Below are 27498 nucleotides of genomic sequence, written 5' to 3' on the forward strand. Positions count from 1 at the left end.
GCGCTAATGCCACTTTTGACATGGTTCTGATGCGGCATTGCAGAAAGAGCATTTTACTGGAGTCACACTCGGAGACCCTTGGGTTTTTGCAGTAAGATGTATTTAGCATTGACATAGAAGATTGTTCACAGGTATTCAACATCTCATTTCCATTTGTCTTGTCAAAGAAAATGTCCAGGTTAGTCTTCAGTAAGCCCAGTATAAAGAACAAAGTCAAGGTATTCTGTGCCATGGTGTAACCCATATCAAAGCTCAGTTCAATCCAGGTGCTGCTCAAAGCCTGCCCTTGGGAGACACTCTTGAGAACATGGCAGGTCCTTGGAGATTCTATAAGTGAATGAGCAAAGTCAGCTTGTTTTCAAATAGGAAGAAGAGTCTGGGAAGAAATAGCTTCCCTTTAACTAACCAATCTGTTTCTTTAAAATTTTGCAAACTTCTGATGGTTCCTCCCACTAACCAATCAGATCCTTCTTCTAGGCTAGACTGACAGGCCACCATGACTGCCTTCTGTCTTCCACTGTGCAAGCCTTAAGGTAGAAGCACAGAAGCACCTCCTTCTCAGGCACTGGGACTGGAAGTGCCTTGCGGAAATATCCCCCAAATGGCTAGGGATTGAGTCCAAAGGGCTGAGGACACAATAGACTCCAAACTGTGTGGATGAGCCTATGAAGACTTTAGCCTTTTAGCAAATTAAGCTAAATGAGATGCTGAAGCTTCTTACTGAAGCACACTCTCCAAGTGTTATAAAATATAATATCTAACTCACCTTGCTCTCTTTCCCCATCAATGTCTAGCTGCCTGCTGATGTGACCAAGTCCACACTAAGCACATTTACCAGATGCCCCAAAGACTGAAGAACAAAACCCATTACAAGAGACCAGGTAGATAAAAGTGAAGTGGTTACCAGGCGGAGGAGGTTGTGGGAGGAGAGGTTGTAGGGGTAGGGAGTAAAGAGGGACAAATACATGGTGATGAAGGTTATTCGACTTGGGGTGATGGGCACACAACACAATCAAATGTTTAAATGGTATAAAAATATTTACCTGAAATGTATGAACTCTTATTGATCAATGTCACTGCATTAAGTTTAATCTTTTTAAAAATAAAATGGGAGAAAATAGGAGTTCAGGTAGATATGATCATGCCAACAGAAGCATTTTTACTATCAGCTTCTCAGAAACAGAGCCTTGCTTGACCCTCCATCAGCAGTGCTGAGACATGATGGCTACTTTTCTTTGATTCCATTTCACTGTTTTGTTGGTTTATGAGCCTATTTTCTAGAAAAAGTATTTCAGATCAGTAACTCTTTAGATGTTGGTGATCTTACCATCCTTTCTTTTCCATATTTTTTTATTAATAGAGTATTTCAACAAACCCAGTGAACACGCCATATCAGGGAATAACACAGTTTGTATTTGGTGTCTGAACAGAAAGCCCTTTGGTTAGTACCAAACATACCATGACTTCAAAACTCATCTAAGTTTGGATGATATGCCCTTCATGGCTGTGAGTTATATATTAAATTGGAGAAAAGTGTAGTTAATTCTGGGACTTGAGTAATTCTATGATCAATGGCAATGTTGAGAAATTACTGTAAGTGACTTTGTGTATTCAAATACATTCTCTCTTAACAAGTGACCTTTTCAGAAGTTACAGTTCCCCTTATAAGAACAAAACAGTTTATTCTTTGTGTTCACACAGGAAAACCCACAGAGAGAAATCTCCACAAGCACCTCCAATTTTGCTCTAAAGATAAAACCACAGAAAAATGTAAGCTTGTTTTTTCCTGGATGTGTATGCAGTACTGGGTGTGAGTGTGGGTGTGTGTGCCTGTGTTTGTGTCTGTGTGTGAGCCTGGGTGTATGAAGAAGGCAGAGGATGGTCTGGGGACAGCCTAGAAGACAGTCAAGGGTGACCATGGCTCTCTGTCCCTGTGAGCACGCTGCTGGGGAGACCCTGAATCGCTGCTTTAGGAACAGAAGCCTGCAAACTTGCCATTGCTGTGACACAGTGTCACCTCCTTCTCTGCCCCAGGTCCCTCTATTCTGGGATGCAGGGATTCCAGGGATCTCGAATGCACCCTCCAGTGCCTTGCAAACATGCTGTTAGCTGGAGTGAAAAAATGAGGGAGCCCTGGTTTCTTCTCAGCCTGGTCACCACAGGATCCCCCTGCAGCTTTATTTTTTTAAAGAACAGGCCGGTCCTGGAATATGTGAGATGTCCTACAGAGAGCCATTTCCCCTTCTCTTACCTGCCTCTTATCTGCTTCCAGGTATCTGGGGGTGTCCTCAGTCTATGAGTCAGGACCCTGGAATCTGGGCAGGTGTCTGGCAGGCTGTGAACACACTGGAAAGCATGAGCTTAAATGAGGTTTTAAAAATACTTAATGAACAATGTATTCATTTATGTCTAAGTGAAACTTAAGATGCCAAGATTTGGAAAATTAAATTGAACAGGATAACATTGATCAGCAAGTGTACATAGTGTAAGGTCGGTGGATAATGGGGGATGGTCATGTGGGGAACTCAGGCCCACAAACTTTGGCTAGGACTGCCCACAATCAAGAGCGCCAAAAGGAAGCTTCACAGGAACCATTTGGAAAAAAGCTACCGTCTACCAGCCAGTGGGATTTTACCACGTCATAGTAGCTCCACTTCCCTAGAGGGACCCTTTAAATATCTCCCATGCAGTTTAATCTTCGCAACTTCCCTAGCCTCCATTTCCTCCATCTTTCTTTCTTCGGGGCCAGGGAACCTTGCCGGGTGGGATGCACGCTCTGTACTCAATAAAGCCTTTTGCTATTCCACACTTTGTGGCTCTGGCCCGTTCCTTCCTTCTCGGCAGGGAAAAATACCTTACACATAGATTCCAGGTAAACATCACCCTATAATCTGAACTGTTGATTATGTTGTATCTCCATCACCCAAAGTCAAATCATTTTTTGTCACCTTACATTTGTCCTTCTTTACACCCTTCCTCAATTATCCTTCCCCTTCCTTACATCTCCCTCCCCTGGATAAGAGAAAGAAATAAAAGGCATTCAAATCAGAAAGGAAGAAGGTTTTACTTTTTTCAGATATCATGATTCTGTACATAGAAAACCTCAAAGACTCCATAGAAAGACTAATAGAAACAACAAACCAAAACAGCAAGGTCACAGGATACAAAATCAATATACTGTACGGAAGTCTATTGCTTTCATATATACCAAAAATGACACTTTGAAAAATGAACTCAGCAAAATAATCACTTTTACAGTTGTAATGCAAAAGATAAAATACCTGGGAATAAATTTGACAATGAACATAAAGAATCTATATACTGAAAACTACAAAGCATTATTTAAGGAAATTTAAAAAGACACAATGAAATGGAAAAATATTCCATGGATTGGAAGAATCAACATAGTTAAAATAGTCCTATTACCCAAAGCTGCACCATTCTACATTTTCACCAGCAGTGCACAAAGGTTCCTTTTGTCTACACCTTTGCAAACAAACATTTGTTTGTTGATCTGACAGGTATTAGGTGATGTCTCAAGGTTCAGTTTACATTTCTCTGATAGCTAGTGATATTACGCATCTTTTCATATGTCTATTGGTAATCTGTATGTTCCACAAGTCCTTTGACAATTTTTAATTGGATTTTTTGTTGTTGAGTTTTAGACATTCTTTATAATTTTTGAATATTAATCTTTTATCAGATATATTGGTGAATATACCCTCCCATTCAGTGAATTGTCTTTTCATTTTGTTGATGGTTTTCTTTGCTTTCCAATTTTATTTTATTTTTTTGTATTTTTTCTGAAGTTGGAAATGGGGAGGCAGTCAGACAGACTTCTGCATGTGCTCGACCGGGATCCACCCGGCATGCCCACCAGGGGTCAGTGCTCTGCCCCTCTGGGGCATTGCTCTGTTGCAACCAAGGCCATTCTAGTGCCTGAGGCAGAGGCATGGAGCCATCCTCAGCGCCCGGGCCAACTTTGCTCCAATGGAGCCTTGGCTGTGGGAGGGGAAGAGAGAGACAGAGAGGAAGGAGGGGTGGAGAAGCAGATTTAGTTTGAGGTAGTTTCATTTGTTTGTTTTTTCTAGTTTCCATTCTCTGAAGAGATATATCTAAAAAAATATTTCTATGAAAAATTCTGAAATTTGATTATGATTTTTAAAGCAATTGTGAATGGTGTTGTTTTCTTGGTTTCTCTTTCTGATATGTCAGTATTGGTGTATAAAAATGCAACTGATTTTGTTTCATTGGTCTGTCTCTTTTTCTGCCAATAGGATCCTGCTTTCATTATCATCACTCTACTATGATTTGAAGTCAGGTATTGTAATACCTCCAGCTTTGATCGCTTTCCTCAGAGGGCCTCTGCTATTCGAGGTTATTTTTTTTAATAAATAAATTTTTATTAATTTTAATGGGGTGACATAAATAAATCAGGGTACATATATTCAAAGAAAACATGTTCAGGTTATCTTGTCATTCAATTATGTTGCAAACCCATCACCCAAAGTCAGATTGTCCTCCATCACCTTCTATCTAGTTTTCTTTGTGCCCCTCCCCCTTCCCCTCCCCCTCTCCCTCCTTCACTCCCCCTGCTCCTCGTAACCACCACACTCTTGTCCATGTCTCTTAGTCTCATTTTTATGTCCCACCAATGTGTGGAATCCTGCAGTTTTTGGATTTTTCTGATTTACTTATTTCACGCTGTATAATGTTATCAAGATCCCACCATTTTGTTGTAAGTGATCCAATGTCTTCATTTCTTATGGCTGAATAGTATACCATGGTGTATATGTGCCACATCTTCTTTATCCAGTCTTCTATTTTTTTACAGTGATTAAAGCCTTTAAATGCTCTTGGCCAATACAGCAAGAATCTATAACAAGTTCACCAAGTCCAAGTTGGCCACAACACCATGCCAAGTCTCTGATAAATGCAACCCAACCCCAGTTCAGTCTGTTAGAAGCTGTTCAAAGGAACAGGAGTCCAGGAAAAGTCCACATCCAGGAAAAGTCCGCATGGCACTGGAATTGTTGTCACAATTCTATACTTTGCAGCTCACATCCAAGTCCCAATGACCACTGCTTCTAGCTGGTAATGATTCAGGTAGACTGGAAAAACCATCTGCAGCATTTGTGGAGATGGAGCTTCTGTTCTCCTCTGCTTGGAGAGATGAGACCAGGTTGCTTTTCCCTGGAGCTCTGCGACTGTGGCTTGGGATACACTAAGCTGGGTGGCAAAGGTAGATTCATAATAGAAGTTGGCAAAAAGGAAGAAAGAGAGCTCTAAATTAGGAGTAGGTCCCAGGCCTGAAATATGAGTGGGGCATCGAGGTAGGAGAAATAAAGGAAACACTATATATTAAGCAAAGCAGAAGAAAATAGGACTATCAACACCCACAACAGAGATCTTCGAGGGAAGAATAAAAAACCTGACTATTTAGTCAAGACATAGTTAAGTGGCCCTTGTGCAAATGAGATCAGTTTACCTGCTTCTTGGAAGAAATACCCTAGGCTCGTCCACAGTGTCATAGATGGGGCTGACAGTCCAGGGCACGTTCAGCCTTCAGTGGTAAACCCCAGCATTCTGGGCAAGGTTAGGTCATAGGTGGCTGGAGAAGGGCTGGAAGAGACTGAACCTTCCCTTAGAGGAGAGAGGGGGAAGCCTACCTTCCAGTGTCCCTGTTTCCTCACAGCAGAGGCATGTAAGTCTGGCAGGCTTTAGCTCAATGACCTTCCTTTCCACTATTGAAGCAGGACCCAGATGGCATCCTATGAGACTCCTTTGGGGTGTTGGAGCCTTTAAGGGTGTATCCTAAAAGCTGGTAGTTCCCCTGATCTCTATTGGGCTTTTTCTGCCTCTTGGTATCTTAAAAGCCATGCTCAGAAGATCTTGCTGCGGGGTTTGAGGATCCCCATCCGCCTATATAAAACTTTTCCATATATCTGGGGCTATTTGGAAAAAGACAAAACAGTGTTATTAGCTGGATCAAATAAAGAAGGGAATAGTTTGCAGGGGAAAAAGATTTGGTGTCTCCTGTTCATCAGCATTCAAAAGAAATTTAAAATTTTTTAAGTAAAAAGCATGCTGTAGTAGACCCGTAGGAGTTCCAGGATATGACTCCGCCCTTTTAAATTTTTTTAAATTGACCTTAAAATATTTGCTGGGTACACTTTAATAATACCTTGACTTTAAAGATTGTAAGAAATACACATAATTTGAAAGGTTTGACAAAATATAGTAAATGCTTTTGCTCCATATGCAGGAGCATTGTCAGTTTAACCAGTTTAGGAAATCCAATAATAGAACAATGCATACAGACAATGAGCTATAACATGCTTAGCAGCCTCTCCTGTTCTGACAGAGGTTACTATAAATCCAGAATATGTATCCACTATAATGTGGACATAGGACTGTTTGCCAAATGAAGGTATATGAGTAACATTCATTTGCCAAAGTTGTCCTGGTAGGGGTCCTTTAGGGTTAACTCCAAATGAAGGGACAGATTGTAGTATAGGACCCCTTGGACAGGATTTCCCAATCTGCCATGCTGTTTCCTGAGAAAGTTGAAACTGTTTACACAGGGCTGCAGCATTCTGGTGATGAATAGTATGAGACTGAATTGCTCGATCTGTCATGGTTGCTCCAAATAATTTTCTTTTGGGTAGCTTGATGAACAAGGGCATTCCCTTGCGCTAAAGCTCCAGGGAGCATGGAGTGAGCTCTAGTATGTCCTATAAAACATGAGCTCTAGCCCTGGCCGGTTGGCTCAGTGGTAGAGCGTCGGCCTGGCATGCAGAAGTCCCGGGTTTGATTCCTGGCCAGGGCACACAGGAGAAGAGCCCAAATGCTTCTCCACCCCTCCCCCTCTCCTTCTTCTCTGTTTCTCTCTTCCCCTCCTGCAGCCAAGGCTCCATTGGAGCAAAGATGGCCCGGGCGCTGGGGATGGCTCCTTGGCCTCTGCCCCAGGCGCTAGAGTGGCTCTGGTCGCAACAGAGCGATGCCCCGTAGGGGCAGAGCATCGCCCCCTGGTGGGCAGAGCGTCACCCCTGGTGGGCGTGCTGGGTGGATCCCAGTCGGGCACATGCGGGAGTCTGTCTGACTGTCTCTCCCCATTTCCAGCTTCAGAAAAATACAAAAAAACAAACAAACAAACAAACAAAAAACCATGAGCTCTATGTTGACCTACAAGTCTTTGAAGAAGGAAGAAGTGCTGAAATAGTTCATCAGCATTTGTCCCTAAGACTGCAGTCTTTATAGTGGAAACACCATAAGTAAATATTTGCTGTCTGTATATAGATTAAAGGGGGAATATGGCAAATGCTGAAAAGCCATGATAATGGCATATAATTTTAGTCTTTGGGCTGAATTTAAGTTGACAGCTTCAGTATAAAGTTGTCCATGGATTTGCAAGAGTGATTTGCCATTTAGTGGAAGTTTCCCAGAGCCATTGTTGTTGACCTTTTGAAAAAAGGAACAACAATAATTTTTAGGCTCAAAACCTATAAGCTGTAAGGGTCATCTATGCTCCTTGATAATCCAGGAGGCAACAAGATCAAAATATGGAAGTGTATTTCATGGGCTATTAGATGGTTCAATGTGCCCAAGCTGTAGCTGCTCTTGTACCAATTGAGCAGCTGCCCTAAGTTTCTCCTGAGAAAGGGGCCATTGGTCTACCCATACAGGATTATCTGATTTTCAAGTAATTGGGTCTGCAAAATGCATTATTGAGGTAGCAGCAGCTACCAAGGCCCCTATGCTAAATTTTGATATCCTAATCCACACCTTCTGGTATTGGGTGCCACTTCTATGGGGGTGAGAATTCCTCACTGTTCTTTCCCTAGTCCATTGGTGGGCACAAATCCCCGATCAAGCATCAGAGTACTCAACTAAATCATTAGAACTGACAAGCAATGCTCCCATATTTTTCAAAACATCTCTATCCCACAAATTAACTGGCCATCCAGGGAGCACATAAGGCTTAAAAAATCCAGAATGATCTTCTTAATCTTCCCAATTTAGAAAACTAGAACTTTGTTGAGGGGATTTACTCTACCTTATACCTTGTAATTCTGTGGCTGCTGCATGAGTGGGCCAGGAAGGAGGCCAATGTAGCTTAGCAATAACAGATACATCAGCTCCAGTATCTAAAAGTTTTTTAAATTTATGCTCATGTATTGTTAATTCTATTTCAGGGCGTTCCTGACCTATTTTTTTAATCCAATTGGCAAAATCAGAAGAGCCAAATCACCAATTTGCTTGGGGCCCCTTTTGCAGGATGTGGCCTGAGAAGCAGAATTAGCATCCTTATACTATTATCCTAACTGCCTGAATTAGCCGTGAGGCAAATTCTTTTTTTTAATTAATTTTAATGGGGTGACATTGATAAAATTGTCTTCCGTCACCTTCTAACTGGTTTTCTTTGTACCCCTCCCCACCCCTCTCCCAACCCCCATCTCTCTCCCCCCCCACTCTGTAACCCCCACACTGCTGTCCATGTCTCTGAGTCTCATTTTTATGTCCCACCTATGTATGGAATCATATAGTTCTTAGTTTTTTCTGATTTATTTTGCTCAGTATAATGTTATCAAGGTCCAACCATGTTGTTGTAAATAATCCGATGTCATCATTTCTTATGGCTGAATAGTATTCCATAGTGTGTGTGTGTGTGTGTGTGTGTGTGTGTGTGTGTGTATATATGCTTTTTAATCCACTTGTCCTCTGATGGACACTTGGGCTGTTTCCAGATCTTTGCTATTGTGAACAATGCTGCCATAAACATGGGGGTGCATTTCTTCTTTTCAAACAGTGCTATGGTGTTCTTGGGGTATATTCCTAACAGTGGTATAGCTGGGTCAAAAGGCAGTTCGATTTTCAATTTCTTGAGGAATCTCCATACTGTTTTCCACAGTGGCTGCACCAGTCTGCATTCCCACCAGCAGTGCAGGAGGGTTCCCTTTTCTCCACATCCTCATCAGCACTTATTCTGTGTTGTTTTGTTGATGAGTGCCATTCTGACTGGTGTGAGGTGATATCTCATTGTGGTTTTAATTTGCATTTCTCTAATCATTAGTGATGTTGAGCATTTTTTCATATGCCTGTTGGCCATCTGTATGTCCTCTGGAGAAGTGTCTATTCATTTCTTTTACCCATTTTTGGAATGGATTGTTTGTCTTCCTGGTATTAAGTTTTACAAGTTCTTTATAAATTTTGGTTATTAACCCCTTATCAGATGCATTGTCAAATATATTCTCTCATTGTGTAGTTTGATTTTTATTCTGTTCTTATTGTCTTTAACTGTGCAGAAGCTTTTTAGTTTGATAAAGTCCCATTTGTTTATCCTGTCTTTTGTTTCACTTGCCTGTGGAGACAAATCGGCAAATATATTGCTGCAACAGATGTCATAGAGTTTACTGCCTATGTTTTCTTCTAAGATGCTTATGGTTTTATGGCTTACATTTAAGTCTTTTATCCATTTTGAGTTTATTTTTGTGAGAGGTGTAAGTTGGTGGTCTAGTTGTATTTTTTTTGCAGGTAGCTGTCCAATTTTCCCAATACCATTTGTTGAAGAGGCTGTCTTTACTCCAATGTATGCTCTTACCTCCTTTGTCAAATATCAGTTGTCCATAAAAATGTGGGTTTATTTCTGGGTTCTTAGTTCTGTTTCATTGATCCATATGCCTGTTCTTATGCCAGTACCAGGCAATTTTGAGTACAACAGCCTTATAATAATATAACTTGATATCCAGACATGAGATACCTCCCACTTTATTCTTCCTTTTCAAGATTGCTGAGGCTATTCATGTTCTCTCTTGGTTCCATATAAATTTTTGGAATATGTATTCTATATCTTTGAAGTAAGTCATTGGTATTTTAATCAGTATTGCATTGAATTTATAATTGCTTTGGGTAATATAGACATTTTAATGATTTGTATTCTTCCTAACCACGAGCACGGTATATGTCTTCACTTGTTTGTATCTTCCCTGATTTCTTTTATCAATGTTTTATAATTTTCTGAGTACAAGTCTTTAATCTCCCTGGTTAAATTTATTCCTAGGTACTTTATTTTTTTGGTTGCAATGATAAAGGGGATTGATTCCTTAATTTCTCTTTCTGACAGTTCATTGTTAGTGTATAAAAATGCTTCTGATTTCTGAGTATTGATTTTATATCCTGCCACCTTGCTGAATTCATTTATCAGGTCTAGTAGTTTTTTGACTGCAACTTTAGGATTTTCTATATACAATATCATATCATCTGCAAATAATGATAGTTTTACTTCTTCTTTTCCAGTTTGAATGCCTTTTATTTCTTTTTCTTGTCTGACTGCTGTGGCTAGGATTTCCAGAACTATGTTGAATAAGAGTGGTGAAAGGGGGCACCCCTGCCTTGTTCCTGATCTTAAGGGTGTACTGCTTTTAATTTTTGCCCATGGAGTATGATATTGGCTGTGGGTTTGTCATAGATGGCCTTTATCATGTTGAGGTATGTTCCCTGTATTCCCACTTTGCTGAGAGTTTTGATCATGAATGGGTGCTGGATTTTATCAAATGCTTTTTCTGCATCTATTGAAATTATCATGTGGTTTTTCTCCTTTCTTTTGTTTATGTGATGAATCACATTGATTGATTTGTGAATATTGTACCAGCCTTGCCTCCCAAGAATAAATCCCACTTGATTGTGGTGTATGATTTTTTTCATATATTGCTGGATTCGGTTTGCTAATATTTGTTGAGGATTTTAGCATCTAAATTCATCAGGGATATTGGCCTATAATTTTTGTTCTTTGTGTTGTCTTTGCCTGGTTTTCGTATCAGAATTATGCTTGCCTCATAAAAAGAGCTTGGAAGTCTTCCTTCTTTTTGAATTTTTTGAAATAGCTTGAGAAGGATAGGAGTTAGTTCTTCTTTGAATATTTGGTAGAATTCCGTTGTGAAGCCATCAGGCCCAGGACTTTTCTTTGTTGGGAGTCTGTTGATAACTGTTTCAATCTCATTTGTTGTAATTGGTCTGTTTAGGTTTTCTGACTCAGATTAATTTTTGAAAGATTATATTTTTCAAGGAGTTTGTCCATTTCTTCTAGGTTGTCTAGTTTTTTGGTGTACAGTTCTTACACCATGTAAGCAATTTCTTACAATATTTTGTATTTCTGTTGTGTCAGTTGTTATTTCTCCACTCTCGTTTCTAATTTTATTTATTTGAGTCCTGTCTCTTTTTTTCTTGGTGAGTCTGGTTAAATGTTCCTGATCTTGTTTACCTTTTCAAAGAACCAGCTCCTGGTTTTATTGATCCTCTGTATTGTTTCTTTAGCCTCTTTGTCATTCATTTCTGCTGTGATCTTTATTATTTCCTTCATTCTACTAGCTGTGGGTTTACTTGCTGTTCTTTTTCTAGTTCTTTTAGATGTAGGGTCAAGTTGTTTATTTGAGCTTTTTCTAGCTTCTTGAGGTATGCCTGTAATGCTATAAACTTTCCTCTCAGGACTGCTTTTGCTGTGTCCCATAAATTTTGATTTGATGTATGCTTATTATTGTTATTTGAGGTTTGGTATGGTTACATGCAAACCTGGTGATATTTTGTTACATTTCACAAAGTTCAGCAACAAACAAGAAAGCGATCCAGTTAAAAAATGGGGAGAGAATCTGCACAGACATTTCTTCCAAGAAGAAATACAAATGGCCAACAGATATATGAAAACATGTTCATCTTCACTAACTATTCTAGAACTGCAAATCAAAACTGCAATGAGATACCACCCCACAACTGTTAGACTGGCTATTATCAACAAGACAGGTAATAAGTGTTGGGGAGGCTGCGGAGAAAATGGAATGCTCATCCACTGTTGGTGAGAATGCAAATTAGTACAACCATTATGGAAGAAAGTATAGTGGTTCCTAAAATAATTAAAAATAGTATTACCATAAGATTCATCATTCCTTCTGCTGTGTATTTACCCCCCAAACTAGAATATATTGGTATGTAAAGATACATGCATTGCCCATGTTCATTGCAGCATTATTCACAGTGACCAAGACATGGAAACAACCAAAGTGTCCCTCAACAGAGAATTGAGTAAAGAAGATGTAATATATATATATATATATATATATATATATATATATATAGTAAAATATATATATGTAATATATATGATGTAATATATACGGAAATATATATTGTAATATATATATATTACAGATATTATACACATGCACACACGCACACAATGGAATACTACTCATCCATAAAAGATGACGACATAGTGTCATTTACAACAACATGATTGGACCTTGAGAAGATTATACTGGATGAAATAAGTAAATCAGAAAATGCTAAAAACTATATAATTTCCCATTTAATTGGGATAGAAAACTGAGACTCATGGGCATAGATAAGAGTGCTGTAGTTACCTGGGGTAGGGTTATGTAAGGGAGGGACAGGGCATTGGGGAAGGGTGTAAAGAAGGACAAATGTAAGGTGACAGAAAATGATTTGACCTTGGGTGATTTATATATAGCATAATCAACTGTTCAGATGATAGAATGATGTTTACCTGAAATCTATATACACTTGTTGATCAATGTTAACCTATTTAATTTAATTTTCTAAATTAAAAAAAAAATGCTACTAAATTCTGGGTATATATTTTGATTATTTTTATTTATTTATTAATTTTTTAGAGAAGAGAGACAGAGAGAGACACAGAGAAAGAGACAGAGAGAGAGAAGGGAGAGGAGCAGGAAACATTAACTCTCATATGTGCCTTGACATGGCAAGCCCCGGGTTTTGAACCGGTGACCTCAGCATTCCAGGCTGACGCGTGATCTACTGCACCACCACAGGTCAGGCTGAGTATTTATTTTGTATACTGCTACTTTCCTGAATTCATTTATTAGTTCTAGTAATGTTGCAGTGTGAAATCTTTAGGGTTTGCTATATAAAATATCGGGCAAATAATGACAATTTTACTTCTTCCTTTCCAATTTGACTGCCTTTTATTTTTTTCTTGTCTGATTGATGTGGCTAAGACTTCCAGTACTATATTGAATAAGAGTGGTGATAATGTACATTCTTGTCTTGTTTCTGATCTTAAGGGAAACACATGTAGTTTCTTCCCATTGACTACAATGTTGTCTGCTGGTTTTTATATATGGCCTTTATTATGTTGAGGTATGTACTCTGTATTCCCACTTTGCTGAGAGTTTTTATGTAAATGGTACTGGATTGTACCAAATGCACTTTCTGCATCTATTGATATGGTCATGTGATTTTTTTAATCTTATTTTTATTAATTTTAATGCAGTGACATTGATTAATCAGGGTACATATGTTCCGAGAAAACATCTCCAGATTATTTTGACATTTGATTATGTTGCATACCCCTCACCTGGTCATGTGATTTTTATCCTTCATCTTGTTTATGTGGTGTATCACACTTATTGATTTGCATAAATTCTACCAATCTAGCATCCCCAATATAAATTGCACTTGATCATGATGTATGACCTTAATGTATTGCTGTATTTGGTTTGATAATATTTTGTTCAGGATTTTAACATGTATCTATGTTCATCAGGAATATTGGTCTGTAGGCTTTTTCTTTTTTTTATTATTGTAGTATCTTTATCTGGTTTTGCAATTAGGTAATGCTGGCCTTGTAAAATAAGCTTGGGAGTGTTTCCTTCTTTTGAATTAAAATAATAATAATTTGAAAAGGGTAGGTGTTAGTTCTTCTCTGAATATTTGGTAAAGTTTACCTGAGAAGCCATCTGACTTAGTACTTCTATTTCTTGGGAATTTTTTATTCTTGTTGTTATTACTCTTTCAATCACTGGTTGTAAACTGTGTATTCAGATTCTCTGATTCTTCCTTATTGGGTTTTGTATGAGTGTATGTTTCTAGGAATTTATTCATTTTATCCAAATTGTTCAGTTTGTTGGCATAATTGTGCATAGTATTTTCTTACTATGCTTTGTATTTGTCTGATGTCAGTTGTTACTTCTCCTCTTTCATCTTTAATTTTATTTAATTAGGTCCTCTCTCTTTCTTTTCTTGATGAATCTGTTTAAATTTCAGTGTCTTTTATCTTTTCAAAGAACCAGCTCTTGATTTCATTGATCTTTTGTATTATTTTATTTTTTAATCTCTATTTTATCTATTTCTGCTCTAATCTTTGTTATTTTCTTCTGTCTACTCACTTTGGACTTTGTTCGTTGTTCTAATATCCTTTTAAGTATAAGGTTAGAGTGTTCATTTGAGATTCTTCTTGTTGGTATAATTAGCCTGTAATGCTATAAATTTCTTTCTTAGAACTGCTTTGGCTGTCCTCATCAACTTTGGGTTGTTGTGTTCTCATTTTAATTTATTTCAAGGTATCTTTTGATCTGTTTCTTGATTTCATTGTTAGCCCATTTTCTGTTTAATAACATGTTGTTTAGCCTCCATGAATTTATGTGCTTTTCTGTTTTGTTTTCTGATTGATTTGTATTTTCACACCATTCTGTCCAGAGAAAACTATTTATGTGATTTCAATCTTCTTGACTTTATTAAGATTTGTTTTGCATCCTAACATGTGGTCTATCCTAGAAAATGTTTTATGTGCACTTGAATGATTGTATATTCTGTTAATTTTGGGGTAAGAAATGCTCTAAAGATTTCAATTAAATCCATCTGCTCTAGTGTGTCATTTAATGCTGCCATTTTCTTGTTGATTTTCTGTCTGGATGACCTATCCATTGATGTTGATGGGGTGTTCAAATCCCCTATTATGACTGTATTGATTTCAATCTCTATCATTGTGTCTATCAAGATTTGCTGTAGATGTATAGATGCTTAAAAACTTACAAGAGTTATGCCCTGTTTTTGGCTTGCTTCGTTTATCACTATGTAGTGTCCTTCTGTGTTTCTCACTATAGCCTTTGTTTTAAAGTCTATTTTGTCTATATAGCTCTCTCAGCTTTTATTCTTTTTCATTTTCAACCCTTGATTCTTAGTCCATGTGTACCTTTCATTCTCAATTAGGTCTCCTGTAGAAAGCATATATAATCATTATTTATTTTTCAATTACACTTTAAATACAATATTACAGTAGTTTCTGGTGTACAAGGAAATATAAGTTAGAGCACAGGGAATACAGTCAATTATATTTTAGTTTTTTTGAAAATTTTTTATAAAAGGGGCACATTAATGTGATTATATATTACTTTCATATATTTTATGTAAAATATTTTATAGATTTATATTTTTAAAGTGTTTACATTCACTATAACTATATTTTAATTTTATATGGAAATTTTATCCACTTACTGTGTTGAACACCAAGAACACATTCAACGAAATGAATTAGAGCTTGTTTTAGAAGAAATAACACAACCATATAGTTTATTTTAGGTCCAAGGACACCGTCCAATGGAAGTAATGTAGTAATTGAGCTGAAGAAAATAGCAAGATAAATTAACTTTGTTGAGGAGTTGAGATTTTCTCCCACACACTCAATACTTTAGTCACGAAAAGCATGCATAAGTGGCTGAGGGTGATTCTTCTTTTCTGAATTATCTGAAACACATAAAAAAAAATCAGCCATAGCATAAAAAGTTGAAATATTTCTATGTTCTGTTTAGAAAGATAGAAAACTCTTCTGAGTAGGATAAAGTATAAGCCTGAGAAACAAGAATGCTCAAATATACCTCATATTTCCAGGACAGAAAAAGCCACCCACTCAACTCCCACTTGCTAGAGTAATTAATTACCTTTTCAGAGACATTTTCAAAAACTTCACAAGGTTGACACATCTCAAGTTTACATTTTCAGTATTGAAAAACTGATTCTATAATTTAAATATTCTAAAATTTCTGAAGGAAAACAGTGGACAAGAAGAACTCATATAATCATATTTCAAATCTTACCATAAGGTCCGGTGGTAAAGGGGATTTAGGGATTCACTAAAGGAGAGACACATAGATTAATGATATAAGATAAAAATCTTGAATTTATTCTACAAAAATACAGTCAACTGAGTTTTGACAATGTTGCAGACAAACCAAGGGAGCAAAAATATTCTTTTCATCAAATGATGCTGGGAAATTGGATATCAATGCTGTTTAGGGATTGCTCATGTTTATAAGATACAGTAAGCCCTTTATAAGAGTGGCCACATCATTTTCACTCCCAGCACCCATGTCTGAGGGTCACAGTAGATCCACACCTGTGTTAACCCATGGCGTTTCAACCTTTATTTTTTAGCCATTCTGAGCATGTGTTGGTACCATGCTGTGGGGGTAATGTCCACTTTCTGATGAATTATGGAGCTGAGGGACATTACAAAGATAATCAAATCATGCATGGGGTATCAATGTTTGCAAGTTGCCTGTTAAAGTAATTGCTTTTATTTATTTATTTATTTATTTATTTTAATTTAGACAGTTAAATTTAACAGGGAGACATTGGTCAACTAGAGTACATAGATTTAGAGAAAACATCTCTCCATCATTTGGACAGTTGATTATGTTGTATACCGATCACCTATTGTATGCTGTCATCTACAAATTTAAACATATTTTTTAAATGTCCTCAATCCAAGCCTTTTGTCTCATTTTAGATTTGCAAATATCCTCTCCCATTGTGTCCCATTGTGTGATACTTTTCTCATGCTCTTGTGGTGTCTATGGGAATAGTTAGTGGATCTCAGTTTACCAATTTCTACACTAAGTTCATGCTTTGGTATCCTTTAAAAAAAACTTTGATTCCACAAAGCTATGAAGATATTTTTTGACATTTTTTGCAAAAGAAAAAGTAATTGTTTACTCTTCACATTTTGATCTGTAGTCCATTTGACATAGATTATTGTTAATGGTGTGAAACATGCATGAAAAATCTCTTGGTTCCAGAGACTCACCCAATTGGTCCAGCACCATAGGTGGAAAGCATGATCTATCCAGTGTACTATAATAGGCTCTGTCATGATTCAGGTGACTCTACCTGAAGGGTCTGAGTCTGGGTTGATTCTTCCTTCTGCTCCAGTGGCTGAGGTATCTCTGCTTTTAAATGATTCAAAGCTCCAACATCTCCATCTAATTCTGAATGGCTGGTTTCCTTTCCGCCATGTCTCATGTAGGGTGAATTCTCAGCACATTCGTAGGAGAGGGTTGTCATCACTGTGCTACAAATGAGGGAAGTGTGACCAAGAGAGGAAGTGGGTGCTTAAGTGTCCTCCAACCATTCAGGATGTGGTAGTGCCACTATATTTAAAGTGTGTGTGTGTGTGTGCGTGTGTGTATTTTAAAGATTTCTTACATAAAAACACTCATGAATGTCAATATTATCTGAATCCTGAAGAGTCTCCACAGTTTAAAGAGAAGGGTGATACCCAGATCAAAACTGCTCAGAAGAGGCAGAAATGAGTGACCCCCAAAAAATGGAGAAAGATCTTGTTGCTCAAAGAAGCATCCAGGTGGAAACTGTGTGAAGTAGAACTGGTGTTTTAGGGCTAGGAGGGAGAACTGATCTTTTCTGTGGTAGTTAGTTTAGGGTGGTCAGCAATGGGGTAAGGTCATGTGAGGAACCCAGACCTGGGAACTTGACTAGAACTGCTTACATCCAGGTGTGCCAAAAGAAACTTCCCAGGAGCCCTTTGGGAAAAAGCTACTGTTCATAGCCAGTGAGATTTCACCACGTCATATTAGCTCGACCACCCTAGAGACCCTTTAAATATCCTCCACGCAGGTCACCCTATGCAACTTCCCTGGCCTCTGTGTTCCCCGGGCCAGGGAACCTCCTCTGGCAGGAAGCTCTGTACTCAATAAATTTTTACCATTCTACACTTTATGACTTCACCTTTCCTTCTTCCTCGGAGGGGAAAAATATCTTACATTTGGTGCCAAAACCCGGGAGGAGTCAGAAGTCTGCAAAGACTGCTCCTCTCCCCTTCCCCTCCAAATAAAATCCAGGACCTTCTACCTTCCACCCACTTTGGAGCATGGTGCAGTAAGTCCCCTGCCTCCAGCCTCCCCTCAGTCCTTTCTGCTGAGACTCCCTGTTCAAAACCACAGCTGCATCAGGGACCTCCTTTCCATTCCATTGCAAGTGCATGCATGCCCATGGAGACATCCTGAGCACATCACTTTACCTATTCATCCGGTGGCCAGAGCTTGAGTTGCAGGATGCCAATTCTCAACTCTGACCACTCTGAACTGAGGGCAGCCGTGGGGGCACAGGAATCTAAACCTAATTCAAAAACACTCCTGGAGTTGCCTTATCTGAAATCTTTCCCTCCCTAAAGAAGAAGAAACTGTTCTCTTTCTCCACTGTGGCCAGGCCACAGAACCCACTGGATAATCGATCAAGGTAGCCTCCTGAAGGGACTTTCAATTTTAACACCCTCATCAATTTAACTATTGCCAAAAGAACTGGGAACTGGTTGGAGATTCCTTACATTCAGGGATTCTAGTTATTCGTGCTCCTGTCCTAATCTCTGTGCCACCTATTTAACACGCAGGCCCTTTCTGGCCAGAGAAACATCACCTAAAACCCTCCACTCCTGATCTTTCCTCCTTCGCCCGATCCCCAACTCTCTCCCCCACCTGCCTGACCCCCAGGGACACTCCTCTCTTGGGACCCCTCCCTGGTCCCTCTGCAGACCTCTTTCACTCGGGTCTTTCCCCTCCAAGAGCATCCTCCCTTCACAGTATCCTGTTTCTCATTCACCTACAAATACCAGTCTCTCTTTCCCCTCCCCTGCTGGCCAGGGGCCCCTCCCTTCTCCACTGTGTTCTTAAGCCCCTCCTCCATCAGACATTCTCAGCCTGCCATTGGCTCTTACACCAGTTTGCAGGACACCCAATCCCAATTTTCTTGCAGGAAGTCCTGGCCCTCTCCTGCATCTACCTCTGGTGTTTCTGGTCAGATCCGGGCTCCCAGGAGCCCCCCTCTTTTTATCCTAACCCTCAAACTTCTATCTGAGACCTGTGAAAACAGCATTTAAAGTTTTTAATAGTCCCAACTAGTAGAAACAGGCCAAGGCTGTTCACTAGGCCCACATGCAGCAGAAGGTAATGCTCCAAACCCAGGCTTTTGTTGTGGCCCTGAGGCCAGCAGAGCAACAGGGGCAAGGCACAGAAGCTTCTCGACCTAAGTCTGGGCTGCAAAGAGGATCCCCACCAGGAGCTTGCTTTAAGTGAGGCAAGCAGGGTCACTGGTCCCGGCAGGGGCCCTCCCTGCAGCTGTCCACTGAACCCTGTTCTGACTGCAAGCAACCCAGTCACTGGCAGAGCTATCACCCCTTTGGGCAACAGGCTTTTCCTCAGCATCTCTATGTGGAGGATGAGCCACACAGATGGGAGGCCAGACAGCCAGACAGGCCCACTGCTCGAACTCCTAGGCATCATGACGACTGACATGGCCTGGACTCAGAGACCCCTCATCATCCTCACCAAACCCAGGGTAATGCTGAAAAAACAGGTATGTCCATCTCATTCTTGTGGACATGAGAGCTGCCTTCTCTGTTTTGCCATCACACTCTGGACCTCTAGTTCCCTCACAGGTCTTGGTTATGAGAGTGAATGGGACTTTTTCTTTTGCCCTTCTTATGCCGCTCCTGACATGCAGTTTTGCCTCAAGCTTGCCTCCATGCAGGACCACTGGCAGTTGGAACCACTGGACTCTACCCATCTCTGGCTCACCAAAAGGCTGAACCCTGCAGATCCCGTTCCTCCTCTTTTTTTTTAAATCCTTACAGGATTGCATCTGCGAAGTTTCTTCAGTCACAGCCAAAGAGTTGTTCATCCTGACACCTCTCAAATCCACCACCTTCAGTGCTCCCCCTCCCCATGACACCCCTAATTAACAGGAAGTAGCCAGATGAATAAGCAGTGCCCCTAATTAACACAAAAGATCGGATGTTGGGTGGTCAGCAATGGGGGAAGGTCACGTGAGGAACCCAGACCCGGGAACTTGGCTAGAACTGCCCACATCCAGGCTCGCCAAAAGAAACTTCCCAGGAGCCCTTTAGAAAAAAGCGACTGTCCATCAGCCAGTGAAATTTCACAATGTCATATTAGCTCAACCACCCTAGAGACCCTTTAAATATCCTCCACGCAGGTCACCCTATGCAACTTCCCTGGCCTCCATGTCCCCGGGACCAGGGAACCTCATCGGGCAGGATGCGTTTTGTACTCAATAAAGCCTATTATTATTCCACACTTCATGGTTCCGGCCCCTTCCTTCTTCCTCAGTGGGGAAAATACCTTACACTTAGTATATGGCCAGACCTGCCAGACTCATTTGTCACTCAACCACTTGGATCACTGCCTCTGAGGGCACCTTGGTGTCTGCAGTCAATGTAGACAGTAAGGGGAGGTCGCCCTTCACACCCACCAAGGCAGTACTCACTTCCATCACTTTTCTGAGTTTGAGCTCCACCCCTTACTTCCTTCTCCAGTTCACCCTTCTCATCAGTCTTTGCAATTTCATTTCAGTATCTCTCATTTCTGCTCAAAATCTTTTCATGGTCCTCATGGTGTTCTGGATAAACTACACTCTTCTTTCTGAATTGAAAGCTGTTCATGCTCATCCAGCTGTGATCCTCTCACCTCACTCTCACGAGACTGCTTTGCTCAATCATACAGGTGCAGTTACACCACAAACACACTAACTCACACATTCACACACTCACAACATCTTCTATTGACCGTTTTTCTTGCTCCTCCATATCTGTTTCTCAGAACTCTGTAGAAATAGCAAATTCTTTCCCAAGCCCCCACTAAGAGCACAGGATAAGAATTATCACTGAGATTCCTTCTTCTCATTTCTCTTCTCTGCATGTGTCTCTGAATGCTGCTCTGCAAGATGGCATAATAAGTCTATGTAAGTCATTCATGTACCATTGATGGAAACACAAGAATTGAAGTTTAATTACTATTGATATAATATTTTATTGACATTGGTTATATTTCTCTAGCTCATTTGTAACACATGGCACATATAATTTTCATAACTCAGTCTGATGATAGCAGTTCATTTCTATATATTCATTTTGCCTTATAAACACAATCCAGAATTCTTACAAGATAGAGAGCACTCCATAACAAGCCACTCTTCACCCTCTCTTGCTCCTATCCAAAAAGCCTGTTTGTCTCTAGGGTTCTCTAAAACATTCATTCTTCTCAAGAATTTTTTCACTCCCATCTCTAAGGACTTCACCTACTCATTCATTCCTTAAACCATAGTCTAGTCATGGTTAAAGTTTATCTCATATGTTCTTTCTTTCTTCTTGTAATAAAGTAAAGGCATCAGTAAACTTAGAATGTTCATATTCTGTTAAGAAGCATTTCCAAAATACAGAAAATGGGTCTCCTGGATCACAAGTGTATTCCTGGCATCTAGCGCAAATGGACAGCAAGTAGTAGATGATCAGAAAATATTTGTTTGGGGATGAGTCAAAGACAAAAAATAATTTTGTTTGTAGAAGGTTAAGAAAATAAGTATTGAGTCTGATTAAGAGCAGGCCTGTTGCAGCTCGACTCGGAATGAGACCCTGTGTCCTGCCCTCCTAGATCAGGAGCTCAGGTCAGCCAGAATGTCCTATGGAACATTTCAAAGATAACATGGGAGTCAGCGGAGACCTATATCTGAGCTGAGTGTCTCCAGAGAAGCTGGACTCCTCCTGAGCCCTCATCATGGAAAAACTCAGAGAAAGACCAAGAAAGGGGCTGTACCCTTGGTGTGTGCTCACAGCTGTGGGAACCTGGAAGGGTGGCAGCCCCTGACTCACCACATCCTGTGCATCTCTGTCCTTCAGGCCCAGGGGCTCCTCCATCTGCAGAGCGGGAGCACTCCGAGCAGACGCCATGCTGTCCCTCCTCTCCGCTCTTCTCTGCCTCGGTCAGTTGTGGACACGGGGAGGGGGCAGAAGAAGGAGGAGACAGGGTGGCTCACATCCCTTGCTCCTGAGAAACCTCAGGTTCAGGCAGTTTGAGTTGTTCATGTCCTGTTGAAAGAGAATCAACTTCGACTTTCTGGTGCAAATATCTGACAAATACTCTCTTTCAGGGCTGAGTCTGGGCCAAAGAACCTGCATGGAGGCAGGTGAGTCCTCCCCAGGCTTCATGTCCCACCTCTTACTTCACACCCTGAAGCTCAGGAGGGAGCACAGAGGTCCTGGAATGAGGTGATAGAACAGCAGGGTGTTGGGCTGAGCTGGGAATGAGGGAGGGAGGGTGTTTGCAATGCAGCCTCTGGTTTCCTTCCAGAGACCCTCCTCAAACACACCATCTACACAGAGCCAGGCTCTGTGATCCCCTGGGGGAGTTCTATGACAATCTGGTGTCAGGGGACCCTGGAGGCCCAGGAGTTCCATCTGTATACAGAAGACAAGAATATGACCATGGATAGACTGAACCCGATGGATCTTAGGGATAATGTCAAATTCTTCACGATAAACATCTATGCAGGGAGATATTGCTATACCTACCTCAGCCCCACTGGGTGGTCAGAGCACAGTGACTCCTAAGAGATGGTGATGACAGGCAAGGAAACACTCAGGGGTGGCAGCCTCAGGCTCTGCTCTCAGAAAGGGGGTCTGCTCTAAGGAGTCACCCCTCTCACAGCCCAGCCCTGGGGGGCATGAGGGAGATGTGAGCCCCAGCTAATACGCTGCCTCCTCCTCTCCTAGGATTCTACAGCAAACTCAGCCTCTCGGCCCTGCCCAGCCCTGTCGTGACCTCAGTAGGGAAGGTGACTATCCAGTTTTGCTCAGTACAAGCATTTGACAGTTTTGTTCTGACTAAGGAAGGAGAACACAACCTCTCCTGGACACTGGGCTCACATCGTCAAGGCAATAAGACATTTTAGGCATTATTTCCTGTGGGCCTTATGTACCTCAGCCACAACTGGACATTCAGATGCTATGGATATTTTAAGAAGTACCCCCAGGAGTGATCTCATCCCAGTGACCCACTGGATCTACTGGTCTCAGGTGAGGTGCCCCCAACCCCATCCTTCCTGAGCACTGTCAGCTCAGACTCCTGTCCCCAGGACACATCAGGAGTTGGATGAGCATCAGGGGGCTCTGAGTCATGGACTCCCAGCAAAGATATGCCCCTCAGGAATTTGCCCATATGATTCCACCCCTATAGCTCCCCTGGGTTTTGAAGGTGGCAGGTGGACAAGGCGAGTGTCTTCAAGATGACACAGGACCAATGTATTAAAAGGCTGTAGTGATTTAGGGACTCCAAGGTTACCCCTAGACTCTCACCAGTCTTTTGCCTTTATTCCCAGGACACTCTAAAGACCCCAGGCTCCAACCCCCAGGGACCATCTCCACAGCTGGTGAGTCACTGAGAACTCTGCTCAGAGGGAACACAGACCACCCAGGGCAGTTCTGAGGGTCTATCAGGGGATCCAGTGTCCCCCAGACACTCAAGGATGGGCTTGTGTCCACGAAGGCTGTGAGTCAGGCAGAGATGCTGAGATCCACAGGGTTCCCAGGGCTCTGAGACTGGCAAATAATTTAGGAAGTGCCCCCAAGAGTAGTCCATCTTAGTGACCCTTGGAGGTATGGAAAGGTGCCAAGTGCATAGTAGGAGGGTTTAGGGGACCAAGGAAAGATGCAGAAGAACAGTTTCAATAAAGTCAGGATTCCAGGGTCAGTTCCAGACTTCAACCCCCTTCCTGTCCTCATTACTAGAAACCGCTGAGGCACCACCCCCTAAAGGGCTCATCTACACTCTTGTTAGTCACTGGGGGCTGGTAGCTCAGGGGGACCACAGACCCTCCCAGGGTGGTTCTCTGTCTCTCAGATGACCTCCTGCTCACAGAGACTCAGCACAGCAATATCTCTCAAAGGTGCTGGTAGTTCTCTGAATAGACGATGGGTAGAAGGTGGGACCACCAGGCTCCAGGGCTCTGAGGCTCTCAGGTGGCAGGTAGGATGGTCATGGCAGAGGGAGATGTTGGGGCCAAGTCTTATGGAGGAGCAACCTGACATATGTAGAGAATGGCTGCATCAACACCCCCATTCTGATCTCCAGGAGGCTCTGAAGATTGGTCACTCCTCCCCATGGAGTCAGGCTGGCAGAGGAGTAAGTGAGGATCTCTGTGGGAGGTGATGGCTGCATCCATGGGGGACAGGGGCTGTGTCATGTGGATAGTCAGGAACCTGTGGAGACACTGACATGGACACACTTTCCCCTGTGTGGCCTCAGTGTCCCCAAGTGTAAAAGGAGAGAATCGTGGCCCCGAGCTCAGATTTCCTTTCAGTTCTGGCTCTGAGCTTTTGGGAGAGAGGGCCTCACAGGGAAGCTCCCAGAGTGTGATGTTATGAATAATGTTCCCTCTGTAGCAGTGACAGTGACACTGTACAGGGAGGGACAGGTAGGGCAGTCCCTTTCCTTCAGCTCAGGCTCAGCTCAGAGGAGAGAGGGGACAGGAGTCAGACCTGGGTCAGTTCCTGGCTCTGCTGCTCCTGCTGTGGGGCCAGGCTGTCCCTTCTCTCCTCTGAGTGTCGGGTTCTTGTCTGTTCATCCCTGGTCCCATCCTGCTCACAGGCTGCTGTGAGGTCAGGTGACATAAGTGGCCTCAAGAGAGCAAGGTTCCCAGTGTAGGTAGACCATCTCAAGGTGGGTGTCAAGGAACTGCATAGAGGAGAGAGATCTCAGCAGAGTTGCAAAGTTCACCCCAGATTCCTTGTCCCTCCTGTGTCCCTGCTGTGCTGGGGGCAGGTCATAACAAAGGACCTCAGCTCCAGATGGGACATGGACAGGCCTCTGCAGATGAGAAGCCCAGAGCACGAAGCTGGTGTCCACCTGGGGGCAGCATGAGGACAGCACAGGGAGCCCACAGTCCTGGGTTTCAGGCCCAGCCCTGCCCTGTACAGGCTGGGTGACCTGGGGCAGGTGGTGAAACTCTCTGAGCCTCAGTGCAGTGGGGGTGGGGTCAGCAATCCCTGTGCCTGACTGTGGGGAGGGGAGAGGAGATGGATGACAGACCCAAGCACCTGCCTTGCACACAGTAGGTGCTCATTACATGGCATCATTGGCTCATTTATGACCTCAGGTCAGCCTAAGGTCTCAAGTGGTTCCAGGTCGTCCTGATTGGGGTCTCAGTGACTCTAATCCTGCTGCTCTCCCTCCATCTCTTCCTCCTCCTCTTACACCAGCGTCAGAGCAAAGGCAGGATATTGGGTGAGTAGGGGACAGGGTGACCTGGGTCACAAAGGACAAAGATCAGAGCATCCAGCACAGAAAATCCAAACAGATGAACAAGGTCAGCTGAAAAAATATTTCTGCCGAATCTCAAATCAGAAAATCTAGAAAGAACACAATGTCAGCACAGATGAACAAATATCAAATAATAACTTATCATTTTCAATCTTATGAAATATGAAACATGTGCACAAGTGTGTGTTCAGGTTTTCTTCTCTCCTGAGGAATCACACAGAGAAGGGGGTACTACCCTCCCTGGGCTGAGACTGTCCCTCTAGACCAGAGAGAGAAGCTTATGTCTTACTTCATGCTGGGGCCACAGACCTAGAGACCCAAACAGAGGTAATGGTAGCTGCTTCCCAGGAGACACGCAGACTCCACTGCCCAAGGCCCCTCTCTGCCCCTAACACTTCTGTCTCCTCTGCCAGCTGCAGCCCAGCTGCGGACACCCAGGAAGAACCCCTCTGTGAGAGGAAGAGAGGGCTTCCCTGGGGGAGGAAGAACAAAAATTCAGAAGATGACGGAAGAGGGACAGGCAGGGAGGGTGTGGGGGTCAGGGGTGGGAAAGTCTGAAATCCTCACTGTGTGACCTGGCATCTCACCTCACCTCTAGGTTAGTGGCCCATCTGGGAGCAGGTGGGGTCTGCAGCCTTGAGATCTCGGAGACCCTGTCAGAAGACACAACCCCATTCTGCCCCAGCAGATGCTGCCATAAAGGACCCACAGCCAGAAGAGAAGAGTGAGGAGCTGGACACTTGGGTGAGATCCCTGCTCCTGTTCAGGCCACTGAGGACCTTCCTGTTGCCCAGATTAATCCAATGGACATCAGGACAGTTAATTCCCTGTCCTCACCTCACCTCGTTCTCAGAAGCGTTTCACAATAACCCCTCTTTCTGGGCACGCAGGTAACCCTGCTGTGACTCACTCCTCCTGGTTTCTTGTGTCCTCATGGCCTCTTCTATGAGGTCCCCTTTGATGGCTCCTGGTCCTCTGTCTAACCTTGTGCGGCCCAAGATCTCAGGAGGAGGCATGAATCAGTGAATCATGCACAGATCCTCAGGGCCCTCTTCATTCATTCACCAGCAGATGTGAGGGAAGCTCACTGTTTACCAGCCCCATTTAAGGGCCACAGTGCAGCCCTGAGCAACATGGTCTCCACACTCCTCCAGCTCACCTGTGGGGGAGGGAGACACTGTGCACACAGGGGGACAGTGTCCTAGAGAGCAAAGTGCTGTGAGAAAAATAAAGCAAAACAGGGGATAGGGCACATTGGTGTGGGTGAGAACAGAGAAAATAGCAGGTGCAAAGGTACTGAGGCAGGACAGACTTCTTCATTAAAATAGGCCTTGAGTCTGGAGCCAAATAAGCAAGAGATAGCGTGTTACGATAAGAGTCAGGACTGTAGAAACATCCAGATGCCCCAAAGCTTAGAAGTCCCTTCGGGTTTCATCAGGGGAGTGACCTAATCTGATTTAAAGTTTAACATCATCATTCTGACAACAGGTGGATAATTGACTGGAGGGTGTCACCAGGGGAGCCAGGGGACACTGTCTCTGTTTCACTGTCTCTGCACAATGAAGTCCCCCAGGCAGTGACGTATGCCCAAGTGAACCACTCAAGATCAAGACTCAGACAGGGAATGGCCACTTCTCCTTCCTCCCTGTCAGGGGGATTGCTGGACACAAAGGACAGAAAAGCAGAAGAGGACAGACAGATGGACTGTCAGGTGGGTCCTATGATCTCCAGGGCCCCGGATACCTCAACCCCATCCATGTTCCATCCCCTCACTCTCCCCCTGCTGTAGGCTTCTGACTCTGATGCCCGTTTACGATATGACCTACGCCCTGCTGAACCACGTGTCTCTGAGACAGGAGACAAATGTACCCCCTTCCTCACTGGCAGAGGGGCCCCTAGATGAGCCCAGTGTGTATGCTGCTGTCTGTCCACTAGCCCAGGGAGGACCCAGATCCCACACTCCAGAGAGGGACCTGCAGGGACCCTGAAAGGCACAGGAGCTGCCCCATGGACACTCAGCTAGTGACCCCAGCCACCTTGGAGACCTCATGTGGACCCCCTTCAGCTCCTGTGACCTCAGGGGGTCTCCTGATTCTATAATCAATGATAACCCATATTCCTACAATTTGGAAATAAAGCAACAGACTTTTCAACAATCAATGTGTGAACTAAACCAGAAGTAAGTGTTTTAAATTAAATGATAATATAAGTATTACATATCAAACTTACAAAATGAGAAAGTTAAAAACCATAAATAAATATATTAGAAAATAAAAAGCCTTAA

General features: G+C 42.4%; 1 protein-coding gene and 1 pseudogene across 1 annotated transcript in view; both read left to right on the plus strand.

The window, feature by feature from the left end:
• LOC136399391 (leukocyte immunoglobulin-like receptor subfamily A member 6) overlaps nucleotides 1–27498 on the plus strand; it is a 367572-nt gene that overhangs the window by 263963 nt on the left and 76111 nt on the right. The gene's annotated exons all lie outside the window — the stretch shown is intronic.
• Nucleotides 21846–27117, plus strand: LOC136397176 (leukocyte immunoglobulin-like receptor subfamily A member 6; annotated as a pseudogene).

The sequence above is a fragment of the Saccopteryx leptura genome, chromosome 3 (genome assembly GCF_036850995.1).
Source record: "Saccopteryx leptura isolate mSacLep1 chromosome 3, mSacLep1_pri_phased_curated, whole genome shotgun sequence".
Classification (NCBI taxonomy): Eukaryota; Metazoa; Chordata; class Mammalia; order Chiroptera; family Emballonuridae; genus Saccopteryx; species Saccopteryx leptura.